The sequence below is a fragment of the Spermophilus citellus genome (assembly GCF_964194105.1).
Source record: "Spermophilus citellus genome assembly, chromosome: 10".
NCBI classification, from domain to species: domain Eukaryota; kingdom Metazoa; phylum Chordata; class Mammalia; order Rodentia; family Sciuridae; genus Spermophilus; species Spermophilus citellus.
The window spans coordinates 126,781,232-126,788,135 of record NC_138197.1 but is presented as its reverse complement, the minus strand read 5'-3'; positions in this window follow the sequence as shown (position 1 = coordinate 126,788,135).

The following is a 6,904-nucleotide window of genomic DNA, read 5'->3' as shown; positions in this document are numbered from 1 at the left end:
ACAAGTACCAGGCCAGCCTCGGCAATTGAGTGAGGCCCTAAACAACTTAGTGAGATCCTGTCTTTAAATAAAATATATACTTTTAAAAGGGTTGGGGACGTGGCTCAGTGGTTAAGCACTCCTGGGTTCAGTCCCTAGAAGGAGGAGGAGGAGGAGGAGGAGGAGGAGGAGGAGGAGTCCAATACTTGTGTGAAGAATGTTTGAATATCTTCAGCTTCAGGGAAATGCAAATCAAAACTACACTGAGTCCATCTCACTCCGGTCAGAATGGTTATCATGGAGAAAGCAGAAAATAATAAATGCTGGTGAGGTCGGGGGGAAAAGGACCCCCATACACTGTGGGTAGGAATGTAAATTAGCACCACCACCATGTAAATCAGCCTGGAGGTTCTGCAAACCACTAAAACTGGATCCACATGTGATCCGGCCGCAGCACTCCTCATATCTACCCCAAGGAATTAAGGTCTGCACACTGCAGGGATCCCTGCACCGCGTTTATCACAGTCCAATTCGTAACAGCCAAGTTATGGATCAGCCTGGGTGCCCACGGACAGCTGAAGGGCAAGGGGAGTGTGCACACACTGTGGAGTATTATGCAGCCACAAAGAATAACAAAATCACCTCATTTGCAGGAAAATGGATAAGCAGAGACCATCATGCTACACAAAATGAGTCAGACTCAGAAGGACTCACCATGTTTCCATCACATGTGAAATTTAGAGGGAAAAGGATGACGTAAAAGTAACAGGGAGAAGAGGAAGAGGACCAGGGGGAGGAGGCAGGGAGGGGAAGGAAGGGGAGATGAGATCAGAGCATGTCATTTGCATGTATGAATCTGCCACAGTGGAGTGTGCTGTTCTGTATGATTAAGATGCACTGATAACAGGAGGAGGGGGAGGAGAGGAGGGGAGGAGGAAGAGGAGGAGGGGAGGAGGAAGAGGAGGAGGGGAGGAGGAAGAGGAGGAGGGGAGGAGGAAGAGGGGGAGGAGGAGGGGGAGGAGGAAGAGGGGGAGGAGGAGGGGGAGGAGGAAGAGGAGGAGGGGGGAGGAGGGGGAGGAGTAGGAGGGGGAGGAGTAGGAGGGGGAGGAAGAGAGGAGGAGGAGGGGGAGGAGGGGGAGGAGGAGGGGAGGAGGAGGGGAGGAGGAGGGGAGGAGGAGGGGGAGGAGGAGGAGGGGGAGGAGGGGGAGGAGGGGGAGGAGGGCAGGGTTCCTTATGAGAAGCCGCCAGGCAGGGTGGCGCACACCTGTGATCTCAGAGACTCAGGAACTCGAGGCTGGTGCAGGAAGACCACAAGCTGGAGGCCGGCCTGGGCAGCTTAGCGAGACCTTGTCTCAAAATGAAGAATAAAAAGGGCTGGGACATGGCTCTGTGGTGGAGCGCCCCTGGTTCCATCCCCAGAACCAGGAAGAAATGGATAAATAAATAAAGGAAAGCTGGGCGGATGGTCAGGTGGATGGTGGGGTGGATCCTTTTGTCCTTTTTTATCGGGTGACCCCCGCTGTACTGATTAACATAAAACTATCCTCACCTGGAACCGAGAAGGGTCTTCACATAGAACAGTGTGGGCGTGTCCAGTCTCTGACCAGGCCGCCTGGGTTCAAGTCCACCCATCTTCTCACCCTGGACTTGGGCAGAGCCTTGATTTCCTTCTCTGTGAAGTGGACCTCTGGCCACTGGGGCAAGGAGGAAATACCTAAGTGATGTCAAGCAGCCCCAGGGCCTGGCACGGCAGGTTTCAATGAATGTTAGCGACAGTGGCCACGGGCAGGGGTGGCCAGGTCCAGTCCCACGGGGTCAGGCAGGTGAGCGAAGGAAGGAAGTAGGCCTGGCCAGCGATACGACAGGGAGTGGTGGGGACTGTGAAGCCGGACCTGGTCCAGGTCTAGCTCAGCACCATCACAAAGGGACAGAGGATGGCAGGTCTCTGCCTTCCCAGGGTGGCTGGTTTGTCACCTTTTGTGTGATGCTAGCAATCAATTCATTTTATAGAACTGGGAGAAGCCGCTGGACCGCAGGCCGCCCAGGGGACTGGCAGGCACTCGGGGGTGGCCGGGCTGCCTCCGAGGAAGCACAAGACCCAAGGACAGCCACCACAGACCATCTGATGTGATTGGAACTGCGTCATGTTTCCTGTGGATTCAGATTTTGTTCAACAAGAAAGAGGACGGGGCTGGACGGGGCGGGGCCTGGGACCAGGAGGTGGGGTGACAGCGTGTCTGGACAGGGGGTCAGCCTCGGGGGATAACGGGGGGCAGCCTTGACCCTGCACAGCCCAGAGCGGGTGGCCCGAAGCTGATGTCCACGGAGGGGACCTGGGCGCCCCAGCCCTGCCCTGTGCCCGGCGCAGGCCTTTCCCCTCTGGCTGCAAAGGGAAGGTCCAGCCTCCGCCCTGGGGACCGCACCTGCGGAGCCGCCCACCGCGCACGCCCGGCAGCAGGCCAGTCCCGACCGCGCTCCAGCCCAAGCGTGGGACTCGGTGTGAATCTCAAGCGGAGGCGAAATTTTAGGTGACAGTCATCATTTCACACCGAGTAGATGGCCAAGAATTCGGAGCGTGAATCCTGTCCCCAGCTGGGTGCTGGGGACAGAAAATTCACAGCTGCCACCAGGGCTTGCGGTGAGCCAGGCGGGGGCAGCGCGGCCGGGGGGGGGGGGGGGGGGGGGGGCAGCGCGGGGAAAGCTGCCCGGAGACCGGGGCATTTTCTCTGGGTTAGAAAAGGACTCTCTGGAAGGCCAAGCAGGCATGTGTGCTTTGGGGAGGGCAAGAGGTGGGCGCCTGGACCTGGCTCTGCCTTTTCTCCTCTCCCCTCCCCCTGGCCTCCCCTCCCCCTGGCCTCCCCTCCCCCTGGCCTCCCCTCCCCCTGGCCTCCCCTCCCCCTGGCCTCCCCTCCCCCTGGCCTCCCCTCCCCCTGGCCTCCCCTCCCCCTGGCCTCCCCTCCCCCTGGCCTCCCCTCCCCCTGGCCTCCCCGCCCCCTGGCCTCCCCTCCCCCTGGCCTCCCCTCCCCCTGGCCTCCACCCTCGCCCAGCTGCTGACTGACTCCACTTCCCCTTTCTAGCTCAGGCAGTGAGTTTCAGGACCAGACCTTTTACTGCTGCGACAGGAAGGGGCACTGGAACAGACAAGTCCCTGCCCAGCACATATGCAGAGCAGGGAGGCCCCATCTGGCCCTCCAAGCTCCCTGAGCAAGGCCTGGGGGAAACGGAAGGCCTCCTGCGCCCGATGGCTGTGTGGTGGGGTGGGATGAACGGAGGCCCCTTCCTCATGGTCACCAAGTGGCTGCTGCATTTCCAGGCGTCTCATGCTGACATGATGGTGCCGGGCCAGGCATGCTCATCCCAGTTGGCCAGGGCCTCCAGGCCTCTGCCTGAGAGCCTGGCACCCTAACCTGGATGCGCAGCAGCTGCTGCCGGGGCAGGTTTGAAGGCCTGGAGTCCTTATTTCCAGAATGTTCCGGATGCTTGGGGAACAGTAAGGGAGGTGGCCTCTCTCTCTGTGGTGAGGTCAAGGCACACTCTGGGCCCCGAGCTCTGGGCTTCGATCTTCAGCAAAGAGGTGATGAAACCCGAGGAAAGGGCTTCTATGCTGCTGTGGAGGGCATGATGTCACGGCGCCCCCTGCCCAGGGCACACCAGAGCTCCCGCCTCCCGGCCTTAGGAAATCCCACGCGGGCGCCAGCAAATTCCCCGCCGCTCCCCCCTTGGTGGGGCGGGGCTTATCTCCTTTCTTTGCATCTGGGCGGGGCCTGCGCTTGCTCTGGCCAGTGGGACGCAGCGGAGGTGCTGTCGTGCCTGGACCTCGCCCTCACCATCTGGCCCTTTTCACCGGGACTGGGGACGCTCTCTCCTGGATCCAGGTGCTCACGTGTGACATGCTCAAGCTACACGGCGAGGCCACAGGAGGGCGCTCTGGATACAGCCGCCCTGGCTCTCAGCTACCACGGGACCCGGCCAGAGAAGGAGTGAGGGTCCTTCAGAGCCACTGGGTTCCGGGGAGATTTCTAGCAGCCCGCAGGTGCGCGATGCATTGGGGACCGAGGCTCCTCTGATCTGATTGGCAGAACCCAGGAGGCAGCCGGGCTGAGGATCACTCAGGTGGATCTAAGGATCTGGGGACATTGGGACACCATCAGTGCACATGGCCGCAGAGTCATGGGGCCGGAGGAGCTTGCTCGTGGGCTTCAGCCGAGTTTGGATCCGGGGAACCTTGGTATGATGTCTCTGCCCAGGAGCTGGCGCGGTGGCGCACGCCTGTCACTCGGCCACTTGGGAGGCTGAGCCAGCCTCAGCAATGTGGTGAGGCCCTAAGCAACTTAGTGAGACCCTGTCTCAAAATAAAAAGTAAAGGGATGGGGGTGTGGCTCCTGGTAAAGTGCCTCTGGATTCAGTCCCCAGTACAAGGGAGGGAGGGAGGGAGGGGTCCCATGAGCGAGGCTGAAGTCAGAGGCCGGAGGACCAGGTGGAGTTGTCAGGAAGACGAGGGAGGAGGATTTGGAGGTACCTGTCCTTTCCTTCTCAGTGTTCTTATTTTGCTCAGGTCGTGTCCACCTTCTGGGGGTCACTGCTCTTCCAGGGCCTGTGACTGATTGATGAGGTGCTGACCCTGTCACCACCTCCAGGAAGGGAGCAGGTGAGGAGTCATGGAGGCTGTGCTGATTGGTCCAGGAGTCGTCATGTGACTTAAGCAGGTCCAATGAGATTCAGTCCTGGGACTTTTGTGGGAATGGGGGGGGGGCAGTGCCAGGGGGTGGGGATGGTGCAGGTCTGGAGTTGCCACCAGGAGGAGCCCAAGCATTATTATGCCACACACAGCAGAGGACAGTGAGTGTGGAGGTGGCCAGCAGCAGTGGGGGGCAGGATGACATCACAGAGCTTCTGGATCCACACATGCCTGAAGCCTGCCGACTTGATTACATGAGCCAACTAATTCTCTCTGGCCACGGCTCAAAACAGGCTCACCCAACGCCACCCCCAATCCCCCTCCCACTCTACTAGAGCCCGAAAACCTCAATTGTTACTTCCCATCCTCCTTTGCAGCCAGGATGTCATGTGACCTTTATGGCCATGGTGAAGTCCCTGAGGAGGATGTGCCTTCCTGAATGACAGGAAGCCCTCTCAGGGGACCGCAGGCTGGCTTTCCCGCTTCCGGCCCTTCCACTCTCCTGCTGCTTAGAATGTGGAGGGGCTGGGAGGTGCCACCATCTTGCTGCTCCACGGTGACCAGCCAGCACGAGATTCAGGACAAGTGCAGACTGTGGCGGGACCAGAAGGAGCCAGGAGCCCGGTGGCATTACTGGCTGTTTGCAGTGGGGGCTCAGTTGGCGGCTCCTGGCGCCTGCAGAGGAGGGCACACGGCTGGGGCAGGGGAGGTCAGGCCAGGGCTGGGGGCCTTTGAAGAGGGATCGGCCTCCCACCCTGCCCAGCTCTGCCCCCTTCCTTCCTGCGAGGCTGCCTGTCTCCTGCCCCCTGCAGCGGTGCTCCGGGTGCCCTTAGAGCCTGATGGCGGATCCGTGGAGATGTGGCGGTGCTGTTCTCCTGTGGTTGCTGCTGGCAGGAGGGCCTGAGAGTGTGCCCCAGCTGGACTGTGTCCCAGCGCCCGGGCACCTGCTCCTGGGGAACAGCAGCAATGGCAGCGTCCTAACCCCTGGGGGCGGTCATAGTGGTGGGTCTGGGGTGGCCCCTGACTCCTCTCCTGTGTTGCGGTGTCTGCAGCAGCAGCCCCAGGTCAGTTCCAGGGTCTTCTGGGAGCCATGCCTGTGCCCACCCCAGCGGCCACCCCCTGAGCACGTCACAGGATTTTTCGAGCACCCAATCCCCTGTGTCAAATCTCCTCCTGCTAAAGATGCCTGGGGAGATGGTTTCTAGTTCCTGCACCAGAACGTTAGTGGCAGAGAGACCCAGAAGGACCTTAGGTTTTTTTTTTTGTTTTGTTTTGTTTTTGTTTTTTTTTTTTTTTTTTTAAAGAGAGAGGGGGACAGAGAGAGAGAGAATTTTAACATTTATTTATTCTTAGTTCTAGGCAGACACAACATCTTTGTTGGTATGTGGTGCTGAGGATCGAACCTGGGCCGCACGCATGCCAGGCGAGCGCGCTACCGCTTGAGCCACATCCCCAGCCCCAGGACCTTAGGTTTGAGAACCTAGACATCCTAGGTGAGGAGGGGGCACCTCCACTGAGCAGTGGTGAGGGACGGTCACATTTTGGAGCCCCAATGGAACGCTTTGGCTGTCACAGACTGAGTGGCTCAAACACAGAGTCACACTGTCCACTGTCCTGGAGGCTCGACGTTCAAGACCAAGGTGTCACAGGGTGTTTCTTCTGCGGCTTCTCTTCTTGGTCCAGATGGCCATCGGCTCCCTGTGTCAAACTGGTTTTCCTTCTGTGTGTGGCCTCACGTCCCCTTCTCACCAGGACGCAGGTGTGACTGAGTGGGAGCCCATCGCTTCTTTAGAGGGCTGTGCCCAAGGAGTCATTGGGCTGGGGGGGGGTGGTGGTGGAGGGGACCCAGGGACAAATTCTGGTGGAGGTGTCTTAGGACGCGAGACTTGCTCCTCAGTGGGGTGAATCCAAGGTGGTGGGTCCCTTAAGGGGCGGGGCTTGGTGGGAGGTCTTTGGGTCTTGCTGGGGGAGGGGGTGCTACTCTTGGAAGAGATTAAGGTGGTTCTCATGGGACCCTGAGCTCCCCTAGGCTCCAGAAGAGCAAGCCTGAGCCAGGCATGGTGGCACCTGCCTGCAATCCTAGTGACTTGGAAGACCGAGAATCCCAAGTTCAAGGCCATCCTCAGCAATTGGCAAGACCCTGACTCAAAATAGAAATTAAAAAGGGGCTGGGGGGTGGCTCAATGGTAGAGTGTTCCTGGGCTCCATCCCATTACCTAAAAAAAGGCTGGCCACTGCCTGGCTGCT